Here is a 24,305-nt window from a genome sequence, read left to right on the forward strand (position 1 = left end):
ATGATGATTATGCTTCAAGTGATGCATCAGATAATGTTGAAACCAGTAGTAATGGAACAGAAAGAACCAAATTATCAGTCTTGTCCTCGTGCATACTGTATTACAGAACTTGAACGTTATGCATTTGCACACTGTCAACCTGATGCTAGGAAGAAGGTGTTTGAGATTAGGGGAAAAATAAAAAAGTCCATACTGGCACATCGTCACCAATTCCCCGTAACAGAATTCTTTGGAAAAACAAACACATGTTTACGGTACAAACGAATATCTTTAAGTATGTCTCCTTTGATTGTGGAATCAAAGTATATTGTTTTTCGAGATGTTAATTTGATCTTAAATAATGTATTCAATTGCAGCATATCAGTATGTTTCTATGGAAAGTTATGTTGGCATAATTAATATTACGTATGTAGACAAGCCATTACAACTCATACCTTACAAGCTGGTTTAATGGCACTTTATTGAACTATGTAGTTTAACATGCACAGTATTATGTTAGCATAAATTTTCGGTGATTAAATTTTGTGATATCAAGTAAACAGTACTAAAACGACAATGCTTTTCAGTACTATTTACTTGATGAACATTCCAGCGTGGTGAAAAAAATGTTCTCTTTTGTAAATTTTTGATAACATAAAAACTTGATACTTTTTTCATTAAATTTAGCAAAACACGAGTGCAGTAAATGTGGTTGCGTGTAGGTGTGACACGTCTGCAGAAACACTCCCCTCTCTAACTTGAACACTTTGGATCCTCATCACGGGTGGCCAACTTATTGAGATTTTACTGTATCGGATTCATTTTGTTTAAAAATAGTCTTTTTGTCATCACAGCAACTCATTGCCGTAACTTCGAGATTGTTTTTAGTATCTTCCAAATAATACACACACATCTGTAGAATTTTTTCCCCCGGTAAAATATTTTGGAAATGTCAGCCATTAGTGCACTTCAAGCTTTAGTGCCTTTACCTTAACTGTAGTCTTTCCAAGTCACTTTTCACGAAACTGTACAGTGAAGTTATGAAGTCAACAAAATGATCTGTTTCAGACTATATCCATGCTAGGGAAAGCTTTGAGTGGCATAGATATGCCGTCAAATTGACATCTTTTTTTGCTGCACGCTAGACGCTACCCGTAACAACTTAAATCCATATTCAGGTGCGAGTTACCATTAATCCGGCCCTGGTTATAAGTTTATCATAGCTTATAATAATATTTGGCAAAGTTCAAGTCTTATTTTTGAATATCAACAATTGTTAATAATAAATTAATTTTATAGTAAAAAATGTAGATTAAGCGGAATAAAGGGTAATTTAAACATAAGATATTGAATGTTGGCTTTTATGAAAGTACAAATTTTGCATTATGGCTGCATAAAATGCCACAGTTTAGTTCGATGAAGTATTGTACGCAATGCAACACATGGACGATCTATCAAGGGAGATGCCTCCCTAGAGAACTCTTTATGAGAAACCGGCCCTATTTACGGGTTAGACACGTGAAGAAAACCCAGACAACTTCACGTGGCCAGCCCATTTGTTATACGTTTCTTTGTTTTTATTAAGTTATCGCAACGCAACACTTGGGCGATCTGCCTAGGGGAATGCCTTCCGGGAGGTCTTTTTAAGGGTAACTGACTCTTATTCAGGCGTTACAGACGTGGAGTAAACCCGGAAAACTTCACGTGGCCAGCACGTGGCAAACCCACGACCGAACTCCCAGTGTTCAGGGAACAGAACCGCCTGGCTACTGATGAGCCTTTGTCAAGCGTAAACCAATATATAAAGCTATATATAAATATGCCAATTACATATTTACAATAAATATACAAAGTAATATCAATGAAAAAGTTTATAATATCAAAAGATCTGAAAATATAGCATATTTCCGGAAACGTTGTTTATAATTACAGAAAGAACGAGTTTTATTCGCTTGATTCGTTTCCAATACTTTCAATTTTATGAAATGCGATTTAAAGTACATTTTCTATAATAGAAAGTATAAGAAAAATATTAATATATTGAAGTTTTCCCCCCTTCACGGTTTTTTATACTAAAATTTATACTCTTGTCAATAAATAAGTTCTGCTAAGAAAATGTCTTTCTCCGTTTTGTTTTTAGTTTTATTCGAAGCACATCGTAAATATTTATACTCTTACAAAATCGTATTTTTGTCTTTAATTAAAAATAAAAATAAAAAGTATTAATTCCTTAAAGTTAATAATAAAAAAAATTATTAAAAACAATAAAATGGTTAAATCAGTTAAAATTCTTTAAATTCAAAAATATTTTTGAACTGTTGACTAACTTTAAATAATGTTGACAAAATTGATTTAAAATAGTTTATTCAAATCTGTTTACATTTTATTTTATTTGTTGTTTTTAATTCTATACAGTAAAAAAAACAAAATAAAAAAAGGTCTCGGCAACGTCTTATTTTGTGCTTTTTTATGAACAATAGTTCCTCATAGTGAGGTCTTTGAAGTGTCCAGAGTTCAGGCCTTTTGATTTGTTGAGGTCCCCGTACAAAAGAAATGTTTAAATATATTTTTTAAATAATAAAATTTGCCAAAAAGTAAAGTTTTAACATACAAAAATTTAATGTAATAAATGTTTTGAAGCCCAGTAAATGTGAGGCCCGGAACAAATAGCTGTATTCGCCTCCCTATGAAAGAATATGCTTATATAAAAATAATTTTTCCAAAATATAATCTAAAAATTGTATTTAAACAAAATACAAAATGAATTTTTCCAAATAATTAAAAAAAATTTTACTAATTAAACTTAATTTCAATGAAAAGTGAATAAAATAAATTCTAAAATCGAATTCAAAAATTTTATTATACATTTACTTAATAAATAAATTGTTTTATAAAATAATATCCATTTTTTCCCCCTGCATCAGTTATGTTCGACAGAAACTTAACGTGTACAAAATACCATAATTTATTGTTTGCATCATCAAAAAGTGTTTTGCACTATTTAACATAACAACTGTTAGACTAGCCTGGCCATTGATATGTTAAAATCGAATTCTTTCTTTAAATACTTTCGTGTCTAATAAACAAAATTACATTTCCAAATTACACAAGACCAAGTCGTTAACAAAATAAATTTTATCGTTTCCTTATATATATATAAAGCAAAGTCTTTGTGTTATTTGTCTTAGGAATATAAATAAATCATCTTATAATAATATAATATAATATATATATATAAATCTGTCCGAAAATAATGCGATATTATATGCAGTCAGGAGTCGTGGCTAAAGAAAGCATTTGATACCAGGGGCCAACTTAAATAAGATGTCTTTTGGATAAGCCTTTCATTAGTATATTACAAATTTAAAAATCATAAAAACACTTATTAATATAATGCATATTGTATTTCATAATATAGTTTTTCATACTCGTATGTGACAGTTTTCTATGAATTTATTAGTTTTCTCACATAACAATTTTGTCGCCCTGGGCACGTGTTCCCTCTGCCCCTGCTTATCCACGGCCCTGTATACAGTACAGTATAAATATTCTACTTGAAAGCTTTAACTTATTATTTTTCGAAAAAAACAACGCTTTTCATAGAAAAATATAGAAAAACTACGATTTTTCATATATTTTTAATGGGTCTAAACTTTTTGGATCTTCATATCTAAAGGAAATATCCAAAACATCAGCAATGGACACAAATAGAAAATTGTCTAACCTGTCCATCTCTTTAAGTGACCCTGAGAGATGAAATAAACATTAAAAAAAAACCTGTTACTTTCTATCATTCATAACTTTACAATAACTAAAAAATTTCAAAAAAATTATTTTTCTAAAATATTTTTAAATACTCAAACCTAGCAACTGATATAAGCAGAAATTACAGTACATACAGACATTTAAAAAATAAAATTTGGTCTTACTTAAGCAGCTTAATGATTAATCCAACTTTAATGACCATATAATTCTAATTAAAATAATACTGGCTTTCATCCTCCCTGCGTCCTCCATATTCCTCAGGTGTATATTAATTATCTGAAATATTTAAATATATAATTTACAATTGAATTTTAATTAAAGAAGAATTAACAATAAAATATATACATTAATATTATTTTTAATTTTTAAACCAAAATTTAGCTTCAATAATAAACAGATGTGTATGATTACTTTAAATAATATTATCTGCTTTATTCTTAATGGATTAAATAAGATATTTTAAAATAAAATATCAAATTTTAATCCTTTAGAATATTTCCATTTTAATTAATAAAACAAAATATTGTTCTTGTCCATTAATTAGAAAAGTTTTATTTCATCAATTTTAAATGGTTTAATTAGAATTGCTGTGCTTTAATTGTGCTGTAAAATGTAATTGTAAAAGATCATTTATATTAGACAAACAACTGAGAAGAAATTCTATTATTTTGATATTATTTTATAATTAATAGTAGATATGGGATCTAACAATCATTGTACAATGTACTAACAATGGTTGTTACATACTCTTCCTGCTAAAACATATTGTTTATCGCCCAAACTGGCACAGTTTTTAAGAGTGAGTGACCTATAAATTGGTTACATGGACGTCCGCATAGGGGGTCAAACGGGGCATTTGCCCTTTCCTGGAATGGAGTAAAAAATTCCACAAATTATTATATAATCGTAAAAGTGATTGAGATGTGTAATCTTACACCCTCGACCATAGAACGCTTTGATGCAATGCTGTATGCAATGCTTTGATGCAATGCAAAATTTATTAATTTAATTATTTATTTTCGAGCTTTGCTCCCTTGGAAAACTTTCTGCTGACGCCCATTATTTGTTAAATTGCATTATAAGACCTATAAAATGGTTCTATTTAAATTTTTATTCTATTTTTGAAGGTTTAAAAACAGGAGAAATTCTGGACGTATGGTCACCCTAACTATTTCCCACTTTATCTTCTACTGTAATGCTCATTGCGTAATAGATTATGCATTAAGAATAAAGCGCTTAGATCATTACCGATATAAATTTAAAACTGAATTTAAAATTTTTGAAGTTTTGTAATTAATTTACTAAACGAAATTCGACAGAATTCTGTAATATGCAAGACCCGATCCAGTTACAATAGTCTCTGAAGCAGTCATATGGATTTCCATTCTTCCTCGAAAGCCATAAAAATATAAGAATAAAACAGATATTAAACTACTTATTAAAACAAACCTTAATTTTTATCACTCTTTTTATGTAAAGACTAAACTATAGACGCGGATTAAGACCTTTCGGGCCTTCTAGACACAGAAGATTGGAGATTCCTCTAAATAATTTTGGATTATTCTTATTTATTTATTTTTATGATATACAGTTGTAACGGTAAAACTGATCTATTTTTCTACTTTCGAGGCCCCCGGAACCCAGAACCCCTAGGCATGTGCCTCACGTGCCTAGTGGGCAATCTGTCACAAGGTGTACGTACAGTACAAGTCATATGACCTTGCTGCGTCAGATCCTGTACAGTTTAAATGTAAAAATAAGTGGAAAAAATATTTGTATTATTTTTTTACGAACTGCGTATAATTTAGTTATGTAACTTGTTTAAAGCGTTAATTTTTTTACATTAAATTGTAAACAACATTAAATAAATCAATAGTAGAGACGCGGAGATATTGTACTACGTATTTTTCATTTTTGTGTTTCTTTAATGTAACCATTTTACATCATATAAATTATTAATAATATATTATTAATATAAATTATTATTATAGAAATAAAAAAATAAAATAATTATAATTATATGAATTAGAAATAAAATTATATTTTAAAATCGTCCCATATTTAATAATTAAATTATATTATTTAGATACAAATTATAATAATTTTGTAAAGTATTATTACACTAAATAAATATTTAATAATTATTTTCAATATAAAAAAATACATTAAAATTAATTTTAAAAAAAATAATAGACGTTTATTATTATTATCATTATACAAGTGCATGTTACAAGTATGATCGTTTGGTTTTAATTTTACGTCAACATGACGTCATCTGTCTATTTTGCAATGGTCAGTTTTTAAAAATGACGTAAAAATGTGCCTTGTTCGTTTAACAGACGTTATTTGTTCTAGATTGGAGACAAATATTGCAAATTTTGATATATTTTAAATTGATTTCACGCTTAAAATATTTTTTTAAATTAAAAAAAATTTAAAAATTTAAAATAAAAAATAATTAAAATTTTCTCATTAAAAAATTTAAAAAAAATTATATACAAAGTAATAAACGATGAACTGTATATTGGAAAGTTTCCAATTTTCCAACTAAGTGATTTATTCAAAAGATGCAGAAATTAATTTTCTTTTATTAGTTTACAAAAATAATAAATTAAAATTTCATTAAACTTAAAAATGTATAAAATATAACATTAATAATAACAAAAATAAATTATTAATTTTTCAGGCGTTAATATTTCCTTAAAACTTGATTTACTTTGTTTACTGTCTGTTGAAAATTTAAATTAGTTGTCTGGCAACTTTATAGCATTCTCATCTCGTAAAGGAAGAAAGATACGTAAGGAATTTGGAGCATTGAATAAATCAAAACTTTCGAAAAAGATTTTATCCACTAAATTTATTTGTTCGAAAATAATATTTTCGAGTTTTGAAAAAATAATTAAATAAATAACAAAAAAGATTTAAAGTAATTAATTTTGTTATTTTATTTTAAAAATAAAGTCGCGCTCGCATTTTATATACCGGACACCGGATTTTACATTCTTGTTTCTTCTTTTCTTTTTGTTCTTTTCTCTTTAACATATAACAGGTTTTAAATTGACTTTCCTTTCATCTTATATTAAGAATTTTTTTTAAAAATTATTCACAAATATTTAATTTTAAAAAATAAATTAAAAAAGATATTTTTATTTTATTCGCCGCCGCGTATGTATATATATATATGTATAAAAAAAAATCAATAGCCATCTCGTAAACAACTTTTTTAAAGTATTGCCATCTATCGGAACTTTTTATATTTTTATGTTTAAATAAATTTATACTTTATTAATAACCGTAGATATTTATTTGAAGTTTCTTAACTTTTAAATATTTATATTTATTTTACATTTTTGCCGACCGTAAGTATAAACGAACGATGTCAACAAAATAAAATACTTCAATCTGATTGGTCGATTGGCAGTTACTCCCGGAATATTAATTTAGGTTTACGTAAACAGATGAAGACGCATTTGCGAGTTAAACAGTTTGTTTTATCGATTTTATTTAATCGTGTGACTTGATAATAATAACAACTCGACAGACCTTGACAGTGATGTCTGATGATGTTATTTTCTCACGACCAAGTTCATTTAGAGTAAGAAGTTATTTTCCTTTCCAATATTTAAGTTAATCATCGCCCATGCTATTCTACTGATTACGCGTAAAGTTGCACACATGTAAAGTTAAATAAGTCGTTAACATATGTTAACGTTATCGTAATTGGTAGAAAACTTGTTAATTTGATCGTTTTACAATACATTTAATTAGTTTTACCACATTCGATTAGGTTTTTTTGTCCCATTGTTTGATATTGAAGTTGTATTATCTTACATACTTGCTGTAGATAACAAAATTTGATATATTTATATGATACAGTTGTGCTTTTAACATTCATTTACTTTTCTGTCAAACTTAGTTTTTCATAAATAAACTTTATATATGTTTAGAGATGGAATCATTGAAAGTGTACATAGTTCAATGATAAGTTTTTGCAGTATAACTGAGTTAAATGTGAAGGAATTTCTCTGAAAAAACATGCTTTGGTGATAAGTTTTTTTCCTTATGTATGCGTCGCCCCCCAAAAAATTTCTACGCTAAGGATGCATCTACTGTTGAGGTATCTTAATACGGTATATGTCTGTGAAAGAATGGTTGTGGTCTGCATATTCGGTTATGTGTGGCGAGTTTAAAAACCCTTTCGTAGCCCTCCGATCGAATAAATTAATTTTTGCAAAAGCTCGGCAAACTCGAAAAAGATGGTAGTTTTTGATAGCCGTCGGATGTTGTGAATTATTTAAATATAATATATGTCTGTGGTAAATTGGTTGTTGTTTTTATATTACATGAGAAATATATAAAAATCTTTTATTGCTCTCTGTTTAAATAACTTTGTTCGTCAGACCGCGACAAAATTTAAAATCTTGGAATTTTTCCGGACTTTTCGAAGATGGTAGTTTTTATTACTATATATTTTAAAGAAAGCAAAATTAAGAAAAAATTCATAATGTATTAATTGTGAACTTTTATCCATGTTTTGTGGAGCAAGACTGGTTTTTCTTTAATCTGGATACGTTTTAGAAGCAAATCATGCGAAACACGCGTACTTTACAAATTGAGTAATAATTATAGTAGCTATAACTATTACTCAATTTGTACAGTATGCGTGTTAGTGATTACTTGTTTACAATATTATTACAGATTAATAAATATTTAATAATTATGGTGATAGAATATCCATTACATAGATAAATAATTAAAAACCATACATAAGTGATATAGGTAATGATAGAAGTACAGTAAAAAATTGTTCTATATATAAATTAGATTCGTCATTTTACATAGATATAATAATACATCAGAAACAAGATTAAATTACTTTTGTTTTCCTCAAAAATAGGTTATTTATTCAGATTTATTATGTCATTTATATTTGAGAAGAATTAAAATTATATTTGTTAAAACAATTTTTTTTGCTACGTAGCAGCAGACAAATGTCTTTTTATTGACCTTAGTTCAAGCATTTTTCTTTCATGGGTGAGTAAACAAATGTATTCATTGACCTTTGAAATTTGTCATTTTTTAAAGTTTTTCAAAGTTAATGGAATAATGAGCTTTCAATAAATATCTTACTAAATTTTTCAAAATTAAATTGCATATAATTGATATTCCTTTATTAAATTGACAAATTTCTTAAGTATGCTTTTGATAATATTTAAAGTTTCCTTAAATCCATTTCTATTTCTTTATTCTTGTATGATATATTGAGAAGACTTCTTGAATTCATTTATCCAAAGCAAGAGTAATGCAATAGTTGCTTTTTAATATGTCATCGTTTTGATCATCATTATAGTTTCATGAATTATTGAATAGTATTTTATTAAATAATAATAACAACAATAATAAAAATATTAAAGCTTTAACAAAAAAATTGTTATCTCAAAACTATATTATAATCATATAGTAATACATAATGTTTACATATGTATAAATTTATAAGTTTCATTGAATTTTTGATAATGGCAATTTTCCAAAAATAGAGACGAATAAACTTTAATATATAGAAAAAATTTTCTATATTTAAAAATTTGTCGTTTTTGTCATTTTTCAAAATGAAACATTTTATCTAAAATTCACTTTAATAAACAACTTGCTCAATATTTTGTATCTATTTTTTATCTCAAGTCTATTATAAAAATAATAGTTTAAATTGTTCAAAAATAGTTTTTGATATAAAAAAACAACCTGTGTACTGAATTAAACCAAATATATAAATATATTTAATTAATAACTTAGTAAATTTAAAACTTTCTTCATTGCTTGTATTGTTTGTTTATTTCTATATATTCCTATTAGTTTATTTAGCAAATTACGATATGTTTTAGATCTGTGAAACCACTATTATAACTTTAAAATAAGTTTGTATTAGATTTAGGGTCAAATACAATTCATGAATTTATTTTAAAATATAGGCTATCTACATATTATTGAATATACAGTATACTATTTTGTATATTGTAATCTTTACTTAATATAACAAAAATCTCAAGAACAATACAAATTTCTTTATAAGTTGATTTGAAATTGATCGACTTTATAAGTTGATTTTTTCATTTGAAAAATATCAGATTTTGATTGTTTTTCTATTTCTACACATTCAAAATGTATAGAAATATTTGATTGCAAAATGAAAACAGTGTATTGATAAATAATTTAATGTAATAAGATTTTAATGTAGATTTATATCAAACTGTTACTAAGATATATTTAGCATAACAATTATAATCATTATTGTAATAAGTCTGCTGAATGTAATGTTGAAATGCTATTTATAAAGTTTACAGATTTAAATCTATTTAGATTTCACATTAAAATTATGGAAAATATACTGATTTTTTACAAGTATTTAAATTTTGGTAAAAGTTACATAGTTCAATAAGTCATTTAAATTTAAATTGTGGATTTTTTAATAGATCATAAACTTCAATTGGATTTGAAGATGAAAAATTTTCATTTAATAGTATGGCTGTAAGCAGTGCTCTTTTTTTTTCTAAAAAAAATACTGCCAGTATGCATATAAGATGAGTGAATGTATAGAATCTTTTGCTGAGCAGCTGCTAATATTATGTACTGGCTATTTATACTTTTTATGCTATCTGCCAGTAGGATGTACCAATGTGTTCTGGCTGGAAAATAGCTCTGGTTATACGTGTGAAATCTAACAAGATTTCCACGTTAATAATATAGTTATGACTATATTATTAACATGGAAAAATTTCTTTTATATTAGCAGCATAAAATTAAAATTTATACAGTGGAGGAAACAAAACAATTTATTTAGTATGGTTCATTATATCATAATGTTAAGTTCTTTAATTTTCATAGTATTGTTTATAAGGCACTTAATTCAAATTAAGAAAAAAATCTGCCATATTTACAGAAAAATAACTGTTACACAGTTGATTGTTTATATCAATGTAAATATTATTTTTTTCAAATATTTGTCTGATAAACAAATACTAAACTGAATGACAAAAACAGTTCATAAAATCTTAACTTTAAACTATGAAAGTTATCAAATTTAAGTTTTCAAATATTTTAATGTTTATAATTTTTAGATAAAGATAAAAATATTCAATAAATATAAATTAAATTACCTTATATAATTATTTTAGTTTTTATAATAATTCTTGTATTATGTTTGAATCATGATAATTGATATATATATGAACTTCTTTTCTGAAATTTTTGTAATTATTATTTTTTTTTGATATTTTTAGGCAGTCATTTAAGAGATGCTACCTTGTTAAATAGAGATGTATTATTTAAATATTATATTATTACTTTGTAATATTTTCAATGTTATTCAAGAATAGTCAGAATAAATAGGAAAAATGAATTAATAAAGAAAATATTGTGTGTTTGTGTTGTTACTTGTTCTTGAAATTTTGTTTTGTTTTTAATTATCAGTTAACATGTTAGCTGGTCATTAACAGTTATGTAAGAAAATTTAGAGTACAAGTTAAATAAAATATAGACTGATATTTAAAAATTATGTATTAAAATAATTTATTGTTGTTAATAAAAGTTTGCTTTGTATTTTAATAATTCATTATAAATGTTATATTTGTAGAAAATGTTTTTGGAAAGTTATCAAAATAATAATAAGAAATAGAACTGGTTTCATGAGTTTGGTATTTGCATGACAATAGAAAAATAGCTTGTGAAACTAACTTCACTATTGGAATAATGTTTAGTATATGAATAAAATAAAAATAACATTATTGGTTTTAATCCCTTTTATGTCGATTTATTGTTTATTGTTTTTCTTAGTTTTATAAAATGATATTGAAGAAAAATATATTTTTATCAAAGCTAAAATATATTATTATATTTAATATAATAATAATTATTATTATGGTGTGTGTATATATATATATAATAATAATATTTCCATGCATATAAGAGCATGCTCTTCTCTTATAGATGGGGCAAAATCAGCACTAGATTTCATAAAGTACCTAAAAAAACTGTTTATTTTTAAAAACCTTTCTAGTATCTGGAACATTTTTTTATTTTTATTAGTGACTAATAACCATATCAGTACATGTACCAGTACATTTAATGTAGATTGACACAGCAGTGCAATACTCTTATAAGCCAAAACAAGCTGAACACACAAAAGCATGCTGTTATAAGCAAAGAAAGACTTAGTTACTATGACTAATGAACAGGCTTATTACACACCCAGTCTATTTAATTAACTTAACCAAAATGCATTTCAGCCTTACTGGCCAAAATGCATTTTGGTTAAGTTAATTAAATAGGCTGGGTGTGTAAATAGGCCTTAAAGGAATACTGGTATCCCCATAAATTAACACTCAAAAAACCTTAAAAGACCAGTAGTAAAAAGCTTTAATGTGAAACAAATGCTTTTGACCGTACTTTCGGTCTTCTTCAGGTTTAAAAAACCAATGATATTCGAAGAAGTGAACAAAATAACGGAATTATTTTAAAAAATGGAACTGCAGAAATGAATTTTAAAATAATAAACGGTTAAGCACATGCGTTACCATGGCGATGGCATGGTATATGTAATACAAGAAAAACCGATTATAAATACATGTAAATACACCAAATAAGGGTAAGGGTTTCTAACTGCTGGTGGGGGAGTAGCCTGTTCCTTCATAGCAATACTTCCAAGTGTGAGACACATTGATGGCATCATTAGAGTTAATACAGTTGGTACATAACCTGGCTTTGTAAATTTCAAGAGCCTCAAGGTTTCTAAGGTTTTCAACAAGGTGTGACAGCTTGATCAGTTTGGCTTCATGTAAGTCAGCTCTGTGAACCCATAGATGAAATGTACGTACACAGGTTACAAGCGTGGGTAAAAAGGTTCATGCAAACTCCCTTTGCTAGAGAATGGAGGTTAAGCAGGGTGGTGGTTGCCTCACCTGACACTCCCCGGTTATTTGCGTTCGCTAAGACGCACAAGGAGTTACCATCTTTGAGGCCTGTTCTTGGTAAGGCCAGATCACCTACTTGATTATTGGATTCTGCTGTACATAAACACATTTATAATAGCTTGAGCAGCTATTTGTGGATAATCAAGAACTCCACAGAGTTAATAGACACCTTGCGGCCTCTTACCATAACTGAAAATGCATGCATCACCATCCTTGACTTTGTTTCATTATATTCCTCAATCAAATTACAACCGTGCTTCTGTGCCATCGGGGATCTACTACTAGGCAACCCCAGAGCCACTGCACACCGTAAACATGTTTTGGAGTTGGCACACATTCTATGTTACACCTCCTTCTTCCGCTTTAACAACAATACGTACTTACAAAAGCATGGTGTACCTATGGACAACCCACTCTCAGGGGATCTATGTGAGTTGGTGATCAGACAGCTTGAAAGAAAAATCATAACACAGTTCCTTTCCAACATTCTCGCATACAAGAGATACATTGATGACATCTTTATTTTATGGAAAGCAGAACCGAACATAAACCATTTCATAGGTAAAATGAATGACAACCCATACGGCCTCACCATCAAATTGGATCAGAAGAGCAACACAGCTGCACATTTTCTGGATATCAATGTTCAACTTGATGGCACCAGAATAATAACAAAGGTACACTACAAATCACCCTATGCACCACTGTTGAAAGGGTCAGCAGAGTTGCCAGCCAACTCTGCTGACCTTTTCTCCTATAAGATCTCTGCCTTCCGTGCCCTAACAAAAAGGGCTTTCACACACAACACCAGATCTGAAGACATCAAGGCGGAGTTGAAATGCATTCAGAACATAGCTGTACAGCACGGATATAGCAGGAACGTGATACGCAACCTTTCTTATGCCTACTCCACCCGTATAGCGACACGAGACATGTCTAATGCGCATTTAGCAACTTACGGAACACACGACCTTTATTGACACAATCTCGTGTAGTGGTAGAGTACGACCACCACCTCAACTCTATTTACAGAGAGATTGCTGCCCGTTCTAACACTAAGATTGCATATAAGATTGTTTATGGACTACTTCGCAGTGGCAAAGACAGGATTGAGGAAAAGCAAGTACCGGGTGTGTACATGGTTCCTCTATGGGACAACAGATTTCAAAGGAGGTTGGTTTATATTGAGTCCACAAAACGCTCTCAGAATAAAAGATTGAAGGAACACAAATACGATATCAATAATAAAAGGCTCACCACTGCCCTATCCATGTATGTCACTGACCCCGGCATAAGAGCTGACTTACATGAGGCCAAACTGATCAAGCTGTCACACCGTGTTGAAAACCTTGAGGCTCTTGAAATTTACAAAGCCGGGTTACGTACCAACTGTATTAACTCTAATGATGCCATCAATGTGTCTCACGCTTGGAAGTATTGCTATGAAGGAACAGGCTACTCCCCCACCAGCGGTTAGAAACCCTTACCCTTATTTGGTGTATTTATACGTATTTACAGTGCTGTAACTAGAATTTTGGACGCCTATGGCCAAGAATAAAAATGGCGCCTTTTTAATTTTTGTTATTAAATAAAAATAAATATGGTGGTTTATTTTTGAAATGTATGTTTGTAGAAATTACAGATTAATAAATACTATATAAATATAAATATAGAGGTTTTTTTTTTGTGTAATTAATTTCAAATACATATTATTCCAAAACCTTCTCGTTGGCACCTTTATTAAATCAGCGCTTATGGCGGGACCACATTGGCCATACCCTAGCTATGGCTCTGTGTATTTATATCAGTTTTTCTTGTATTATATATACCATCCATCGCCATGGTAACACACGTGCTTAACCGTTTATTATTTTAAAATCTGTTTCTGCGGTTCCATTTTTAAAAATAATTCTGTTATTTTGTTCACTTGTTCTAATATCATTTGTTTTTTAAACCTGAAGAAGACTGAAAGTACGGTCGAAAGTGTTTGTTTCACATTAAAGCTTTTTACCACTGGTCTTTTAAGGTTTTTTTGAGTGTTAATCTTCTGAAATTCTTGTTTTTTGTGATAAAGTCATGTAGTTTCATTTGTCCCTTATTTTTCTTTCCTTATGCAAATGTCGGTAGCAGAAGATCACATCCAAAACATCTTGTCTTGCTTTTGTACTCCTTTCTAAACCTGGATCATTCACTACAATTTGATGAACAATTTTAATTATTGTTACCAAACTTTTACTAAGGAAATCTGTTGAGAAATTCTTTGGGTTCTTTGTTTTCAGAATTATTATTTTCCAGTTCTACATGAATTCCTTGTTCTACCAGTTCTTAAAAATCGTCATTGGTAAGGCTCTCACCAGAAACCTGCAGTAACTCTTCAATATCCTGCTCATCTGCATCTCCTAGCCCTGCTGTATCAATTAGGTTGACAATTTGGTCAACCTAATGATACAGTGATAAGCTCTTCTCGTTGAGAATGCTTGGATACCATCAGCCATAACTTCTTCCACACTCCATATGCATTTATCAGTTTATTCTTGCCAAGTGAAGTCAATATTGCACGTGGCATCCATGATGTTACTTTTTTTCGAAAATTGCACCAAACAAACACAGATTTAAGGAAAGTACAGATGACAAATTGCCATCTTTTGCTGATTGGTTCATGTTTGGGAATAATTGTATTATATAGGAATCAATCAACTGCTGCGTTAATTTGAATCAGTGTAAATTTTGAGCACTTTTTGAGGCTTCAAGCAGACTGCGTTATATCGAATCAGCGTTAGTCGAGGCAGTGTTAAGCAGGGTATTACTGTATAAAGAAATAAAAATTTACAAATTGATTTACAGGTGTCTTCAATGGTGTCTGCAGACTATAAAAAAAAGGGCATCTTACAATATACAAGAAGCTTCAAACTATAATCAAATGTCAGGTCAGTGCACCATGTTAGCCGCAGTGCTTGTTGCACTGTGGCTAATATGGTGTTGAAAACAAAGAATATTGTTTTGGTCAACATGTTGAAGTTGCATAGGGCAATAGACAAACATCATTCATTAGTCCTTTTTTATATTTGCAGCCTAGGCTAGAAGTTATGAATTTTCTGTTGTTTAGAGACCCCTTTAGGATTAGGAAAAGAGCAACTTAGACAAAAGTGGGGCACCTGCCCCAAGTGCGCCAATGTATGGGTGTCTCTTGGTGTCTTTCAGATCCGAGCCTTAAGTAATTGTAATTGTCTAGTTTACCTAGATTTGACTCTAGTCCTTTTTTTAGGAGAAAAAAATTTGAACATATCTTGAATAAATTTTATAATAGCAAAGAAACAGTACCAGTTTGAAAAAATCATTACAGAATTGTCAACTGGCTTGAAATATTGCCAACGCTTGTAACATTGTTTGCAAATTATATATTTTCCCTTTCCTTTTTTTTAAAAAAATCTGACAAAGGTCATCAATTGGGCTGAAAACATTTGTTTTCATTAAACTTACTTGTTAGTAGCTGGAAAAGTGTTTAATGTAAGTTTAGTGTCTATTTACTGTTGAAGTTCCAGCTTCAACTATTATTAATCTATGCAAAAGCTATACACAAACTTATACTATTTTGGGACACACGTCTGAATGCAGAAGGTGCTTTCTTATAACAGCTAATGAACTTTGTCATTATGTTGTGATTTCTGTAATCTTGCTATAGTGATAAGTGACATCTACAGGTGGTTCAGTCTATGTTTTATTTGAACAACCCTTATATATACCACTGAAAGATATACCAGTATATAACATAGTACTGAGTAACTCGTAGACCAGGGGTGGTGAACCCACGGCATGCATGCCCAAAGTGGCACGTAACATATAATATGATTTCAATTTATCATCTGTCTTTTTCAATCATTCTTTTGGTTTATCACCTGATCATCCTTTTTTCAATCACATTTATACATTTATTCTAATTAAAGCATATTTGTTTAATTTAGTAGCGAGCAAGAAGTTGTGAGTGATTTAGTTTTTGCAAAGGAAAACCATGCCCAAGCGAGAAGTGAGAAATAACGCTGGCGAGAGCGAATTTCTGGTTCTTGCACATATCTGACAGGTTTTGATATTTATCACGTCTTGCCTCTTCTCACCACATATTCTCGCTCGTTTGGAAAATTTGCTCGCTCATGTCCGCATAGTCGCAGCCTAAGGTCCATACATACAGAAAAAAAACCCAAATTTTTTGCATTTCTCAACATTTCAAAGTCCTCCAAGTCCAAAAATGTAAAAATCTTGGGGGTACATTTTTTGGCAGATTGTCATACTTTTCTTTTGTTATATATAACAGATCTGGAAAAATAAAATTAATTTTTTTCTGTGTTTAAATAATAATTAGGTTTTCTCATATCTGGTCCCTTTTGAAAATTGTCATCGCATGCCACTGATATTGCTTTGCGTAAATTACTGATATTAAAAGATGAGGAAATCGAATCGCAAAAATGAGAGAAGCCCAGAATGAGAAAATTAGCAGAAGTATTCAAGATTGGAAAAACACAAGCTGTGGAAATTATCAAGAAACGACTATTGAGCCATTGACACCAAACAGTAATGGCTTGAAAAATTTTAAGCAATATAATAAATATCAGACAAAAAACTGTTTGTAAGGAATGATATGGAAACAACATAATTGCATGAATGTAGCAGGATTTACCATCACTACCATTGTCCCAACTAAGTACACAAGATACCATAATATACAAAGACTCTTTCAGTCACTTTGAGATTTCACGAAAGAATTAAACTATCAACCAATGCCGAATTATCAGGCTAGCAAATGGCTAAAGAATCGGTATTGGTTGATCATTATCTATAACGGGCTAGTAGTTGTTTATTTATAGAATTAAACTATTCACTAAATGAAGAGTTTAACTCACAAGAAGACATCCAAGCTTTGACATCCTGGATTTTGCTGAAATTTTAACGTTTTAGTACATCCCTTCCACTAATGCATGATATAACAAGCAGTAGTTTATGAGAAAATATTATTTAAACTTTTCCATGTGCATTATATATTGAGTCTATAAATGAATTGTTACTGGACAAACGGGCTTCATAGCCAAAATGATACCTTGTACAAAGCCACCAATAGTGTTATACAGATAGGCCCTGGACTACATGAACAAACTAAAGCAGTTTTACATCAATAAAAAAGATACAGATGGTAGAAAGCTGGCACAAAGTTTAATTATGCATAGCAAGAAGCAGATTGCTATAATCAATTGTAACTGAATTTAAAAAAATGTTTTTTATATAGTACTGTGACCTTGTGTTAATTCATCACTTACTGTCATGTGTTATAATATACATACCATGCAAAAACAGTAATACATGTTTGTAAATAAAAATTTAGGCTACATTTAAAGGCAGTTCTCACAAAACCTTTCTTGGGTGGACAATTTTTTGGGTCTCTAAAATGGACAATTTTTTCAATCTTGCAAGTGCCCATTACAGAGAGATTTCACTTTATATAAAAATATTACGTATAAATAAAAACAGTTAATGATTTAAAGGCATTGAAAATTAATAGAAGCCATTTGCAACTAAGTTATTTGTGCAAGGATCCAGATAGCATAACCGGTGATGCATTTGCAGTTATCAGACATTGTGTGTTTGATTCTTTTCTACTCAGGATTAATTTTTTTCTTCCAAAATATTCTAAATTTTAATTTAAAATCATATATAATTATTAATATTAGTATAAGTGACAGCTTAATTGCCATCTTTTTAAATCAAATTACCTGAATTAATCCATGTTCTAATAATTTGATTAGAAAGTAAATTTTATTTTTATAATTTTTGATTTTTTTTAACATTACATAAAGTAAATAAGTATAGGAAATTTACTACTAGATGATGATTTTAAAAAGCTAATTATAAGAAAAGATGGAATTTTTTAAAATGAATTTGACTGTATTTTGATTCTTCTGGATTTTTGTAACTTTCAGAAAAATCTGAAAAATTCAGGCTTTATTGACTAATATGAATGCAATGACAATTTCAAAATTAGATCAAAACAGTAACATTATTTCAGTGTTGCTGTATAAATAAATATATATAAAGTTTATTGACAATTACTAATCTAGGCTGAATCAATAGTGAGTTTAGTTTTCTAAGCAACTGACAATTTAAATCCATTAAATATTTAACTGCATTTGATTTTCTACTAGATAATGTACTTGTCAGTGCTTGGGATAATTAGCTAATTGCATATCTTTATTTTGGTCATGCATTCTTTAATTATTAAATTGTTTAATTTACTGTTTCCAAACTAGAAATAACCAAACATGAAATTAAATATGTTGTGTTTTCAGTGGTGGACTGGTTTATTGGCAGATTTGTTTTCTAAAACAAACTTTTATGGTCGTTTGAAAGAAATTTCTAGACTTGTGAATTTTTCTATAAAATATATTGGAATGCAGTTTATAGGAAAGTACAGTAAGACTCCACTTAACAGAGTAAATATGGAAAGGGGAACACTCGACCAAAAATAAACAGATTTTACCATAATTTTAAGTTACTTTTATATTAATTTGCATAATAATGTATGTGAAATAACACACAAACATATGCACAGAGAAATCTAAAGTTTATATTTTGTGATAAAGGTTCTGGCTCTTTTGAAATTCTTATTTTTTGCGATAAAGTCGTGTAGTTTAGTTTCATTTGTCCTTTTTTTTCTTTCCTTATGCAAATGTCGGTAGCAGATCACATCCAAAATGCCTCGTTTTGCTTTTGCACTCCTTTCAAAATCTGGATCATTCACTACAATTTGATCTACGATTTTGGTTATCATTACCAAACTTTTACTAATCTGGAAATCTGTAGTTCTGTCTGTATCTGTATCTAAATCTGTAGAGAAATTCTTTGGGTTCTTCATTTTCATAACCTCTATTTTTCAGTTCTACATGAATTCCTTGTTCTGCCAGTTCTTGAAAATTGTCGTTGGTAAGAATTTCACTAGAAACCTGCAGTAACTCCTCAATATCCTGCTCATTTACATCTCCTAGTCCTGCTGTATCGATTAGGTGTCAACCTAATGATACAGCAATAGGCTCTTCTCATTGAGAATTCTTGGATACCTTCAGCCATAACTTCTTCTGCGCTTAGTTCGTGCATTTATCAGTTAATTCTTGCCAGGTAAAGTCGATATTTTCTATGGCATCCATGATGTTATATTTTTTTCAAAATTACAGAAAACAAACATAGATTTAAGGGAACTACAGTGCTACGACAAACTGCCACCTTTTGCTAATTGGTTTGTGTTTGGGAATAATCGTATTATATAGGAATCAATGAAATGCCATGAGATAATTTGAATTGGCATAAATTTTGAGCTTTTTTAAGCTTCAAGCTTACCACGTTATATCAAATCAGCATTAATCGAGGCAACGTTAAGCAGGGTCTTATTGTATATAAATAAAAAGGAAAATATCCTGAAGAAAAATTGAGAGAAAAAGTGAAATTTAACAACAACACAAATCCAAATAGAAATGTATCTACAAAGGCCTTGCACAGATATAATTGCGACACAAACAAACAAAATTTTAAAAATTTACTTTGCATAAGATAAATGCCAAATTAAAAATTAGTTAATGGAGATAATTTATTTCAGTTATTCAATAAAATTTTTCTGAGTTAATAAATTATATAAAATTTATATATGTGTGTGATAGTATTATATAATTTCAGATTGTGCTACATTATTTATGTTAAAAATTGTTTAAAATTACTTTCTATATAAACATTTATGAATAACATATCAGACACAAGCAGACGCACACATTTTTTAAAATAATAGTAAACCAAATTGTCTGATTTTTATTTTTATTTTATTTTAAATTTTATATTTATTATTTAATTATAAAATTTTGTTTATATTATATCATTATTTCTTTTATTATCTATTCATTACTAGAAATGAAATTAAAGTTTTTATTTTTCAAAAAAGAAAACTTTAAAAAAATCTTTTTTAATTAGTTCATAAATTTAAAAGGAATTGATAAAAAGCTACAAATAAGAAAATAATAAATTCAAATATTTCTTGAATTCAAATTCAGAATAGGATGAAAATATAATTCAAAAATTCAATTAACTTTGGTTTTCAGTTTAAACAACAGTCTGATCTATAAACATTTTATTGTTTCTATAGATTAAATACTGTATTGTCTAAATATCAGTCTAGACAATTTTGTTTTCGAAGATTTTTGAGAAAGTATTATTGTACTGTAAACGTTTTTATAAAAGAAAATTAAGCCATTATTAATGGAATTGTAAATATTAAATATACTGTAAATTTTCCTTGTGTGTGCATGTGTAAAATATTAATAGTATAAACTTTTATAATAATTGTATTATTGAATTAAGATAATGAAATTTGCAATTTTATAACAAATTTCGCATGCATTGCTGATCTGTACATTTATTAATTCCAAATCAATTAAAAATTCAGTAGTTTCATAAATGCAGTATTATCCATTATAAAATAAGTGTATATTTATCATTAAAAAAATGAAGAAGTGATTATAAAAAGGTTTAAATTAGTCATTACTATTTTTCATTTTAAAAATAAAATTACTAATTTCTACTTTAAAAGTAACTGATACTTTAAATGAAATTGTAATTTCTTTTATAACTTGATAAAATCCAAAAAAAAAATAATAAGGTAGTAATTTTTGATGTTAGTATGTTAATTACATTTTACAGTTGTTTATGTAGGCCTATAATAAAACAAACTACAACCATTTTTTTTGTTTTTAAAAAGAAGTTTCTATAAATTGATAATGAATATGGCTATAATAAATTGGAGGACTCATTACATCTAATTTATTATAGCTGTATTTATTAGGCTAATCAATTTACACTCTATTTATGTTGTGGGCTAGAAGTGTTCTTTAATAATAAGTTTCTAAATGAACATTTTAAAATAAAATTACAATCCTAGTGTGAGTTTAGCATCTATTATTAAATGTCAAATTAATTTTTTCCTGCAATGATTTATAGCATTATTACTCAATATATTGTTTGTACATAATCCTTGAGAACCATTTATCTTATCTTATTTTTTGATTTTTTTAAAATAAAAAAAAATAGATTCAGCAAATGAAATTTCTTCCAACCTAAATTTTTCAACTATTTGGGTCAGGTTTTTAGATTTCTGTTGGTTTCAGTTTGTAGTTGTTTACTCAACGATCGAATGTCATTGAATATTATTTTTTTCATTATTTCTAGTTATGTCCTTTTAGGTTTTCTCTTTTTCAAGTTGGTTTTTCTTAGACTATCGAAGTCGTCGAGTGGATGCTTTACCAATTGATTTCGGAAAATTTAGTAATTTTATAGATTTATATTCAAAACAAATGATATGTATAGAAGATAATTAAACATTTACTATTAAAATTAATTTATTTGAATTGTAATGTGTGTAGTTTATATGGATAATGCAAAATTTACCAAAATAAATACTTGAAAAAATTTCAGTAGACATAATTATTTGTAATATAAATTAGTATCATATATAATCAATGGTAGTGATTAGCAAATTATTTTAGTAATATCTTTATATAGAACATTCAACAATCAATTTAAAAAACAAATGAACTTTTTAAAAAGAATATTTTTATAACTCTTACATGACTTTACAATATTTTATGTTAATTTTATATTATTCCTAGAATTCAATATTAATCTAACTTTTGATATAAAAATATATTTAAGAAAAATTAGTAAATAAAATTATTTTACACACACATTTAATATGTATAAATCATAATAAATAATCAAAAGATTTACCTGAATATGGAACAGATATTCCTTCTAATTCTAAGCATTCTAATGTGTGAGACTCCACAAATTTATAGGAAAAATACTTTCTCTGTATTTGGAACATTCTGTTTTGCACTACTTGTTCATCTGTAAACAACTGTTTTAGAATATTTTAATTTCCATAGTAACTATCCGCATAAACAAACAGTTACAGAATATAAAGAGATAACAAAAATAATTTTAAAATTATTCTTGTTATAACTTAAATCTGACATATAAATAGATTATAATATTATACATTATTATATATTACATCATTAATTCAAAAACATGTTTAAAATTCTGATATTGATAAATATTATAATAGTATCGGAAGTCATATAAATTTTAGATCGTAAATTATAGTTCAGGTTCATGTTACCATATGTTACGAAAATTAAAATAACTTTAAAACTTAATATGTTCTGTACATATTTATTTTTATGCTGATAATTATGTTAGAATTTTAAAATTGCAGATTCAACGACTCATAAATAAAATAAATACACTTTTCCAATAATCGTAAACGAAAAACAGTCGTCTTTCAGTGTTAACTCTTTTTATTGGTGACAAACCAATAGACAAATCTTAACACCAAAAAACTATTTTTTTGTTTATAATTATTGGTGTAAAACAGGCCTGGCCAATCCGCGGCCCGTCACATTAAATTATGCGGCCCACTAAGCAATGTTATATATCTATTAAAACTTTTGTTTCTCGTCATGTGTACACCAAAACAATTAAATAAGTGAAAATTTGCATGTGTCATTGTTATAATGCGCAAGTGTGAGTACGAATTCTTGCTATAACGATAAAATCTTATTCATTTTGTATTTGTTTTACTTTTTTAAAAGCATGTTTGCCTAAATTGTGGCCCACTGTAATGTTACGTGTGATCAAAGTGGCCCGCAAAACAATTTGGGTTGGCCAGGCCTGGTGTAAAATGTGTTTATTTTATTTGTAAAAGTTGTAAAAACTGAAAAAAAAAAATTTGTTTACACTCTTAAAAGCAAGAGGAACATTAACATAAAGAATGCATTCAATTAAATTTTGTTCTATGTTGCTGGTAACATAAATTAATACTGAAGTGTGTTTCTATAAAATACAATTTCTTTTTGAAGATAGAAGCAGATGCAGATGCTTTTGGATTACTTATGCATCTGCATAAGTAATCCAAAAGCATCTTCAGATCTAAGTATTTCAGAAAAAAAAATGATTATTATTTATTGTATTTATTTGCTTTGTGAATTTTGAAGTATAAAAATTTACTTGAGTCAAGAAAAACTATTGTCTATATTTATATAAAGTGCAACCTATAAATTAATAATAATTAAAAATATTGAGTTTTGTCCTGTTAAATATGCTAATTTATACAAATACACCATAAATTTATTATAATAAATTGTTTACATAAATATAAATAAATAATAGCACTTATGAATAAACTTAAGAAATTGAGGTGCAAATTTTCTTTAATAAAAGGACTAAACAAGTGATAGATTTTTGCAGAAAAAGTGCTCCTAAAACATATAAAAGTAAAATCATTATTTTATTGCACATAAAAGAATATGTAAAACATGTAAAACTCAAGAAAGTCAGAAAATTTGAATCAGTCAGTCACTTTTGGAATCTGATTCATCAGTTTCATAGTTTACAAACAGGAAAGCATTGCAAACACAGTTCTACATTTTCCTTGATCAGCTGCAGACAGTGTGAGGAAAGTAAATCTTTGAACTGTGAAAAACAATCTCTCAACATCAACAGATGTGATAGGAG

General features: G+C 28.2%; 1 protein-coding gene and 1 long non-coding RNA gene across 2 annotated transcripts in view; one reads left to right on the plus strand and one right to left on the minus strand.

Moving 5' to 3' along the window:
* Positions 1-3,626: 3,626 nt before the first annotated feature.
* On the minus strand, positions 3,627-22,633 carry LOC136984288 (uncharacterized). Its single transcript, XR_010882169.1, has 3 exons — positions 22,518-22,633; positions 3,909-4,020; positions 3,627-3,725 (listed from the first exon to the last, which is right to left on the minus strand). It is a non-coding gene; the product is annotated as an uncharacterized lncRNA (long non-coding RNA).
* The window catches only part of LOC136984279 (insulin-like peptide receptor), a 73,368-nt gene continuing 56,212 nt past the window's right edge, over positions 7,150-24,305 (plus strand). The window contains exon 1 of the mRNA XM_067281195.1: positions 7,150-7,339. The gene's annotated coding sequence lies outside the window, so the exon portion shown is untranslated. The remainder of the gene's footprint in view (positions 7,340-24,305) is intronic.

Source organism: Centruroides vittatus, unplaced genomic scaffold (assembly GCF_030686945.1).
Source record: "Centruroides vittatus isolate TY-2023 unplaced genomic scaffold, ASM3068694v2 contig_911, whole genome shotgun sequence".
NCBI classification, from domain to species: Eukaryota; Metazoa; Arthropoda; class Arachnida; order Scorpiones; family Buthidae; genus Centruroides; species Centruroides vittatus.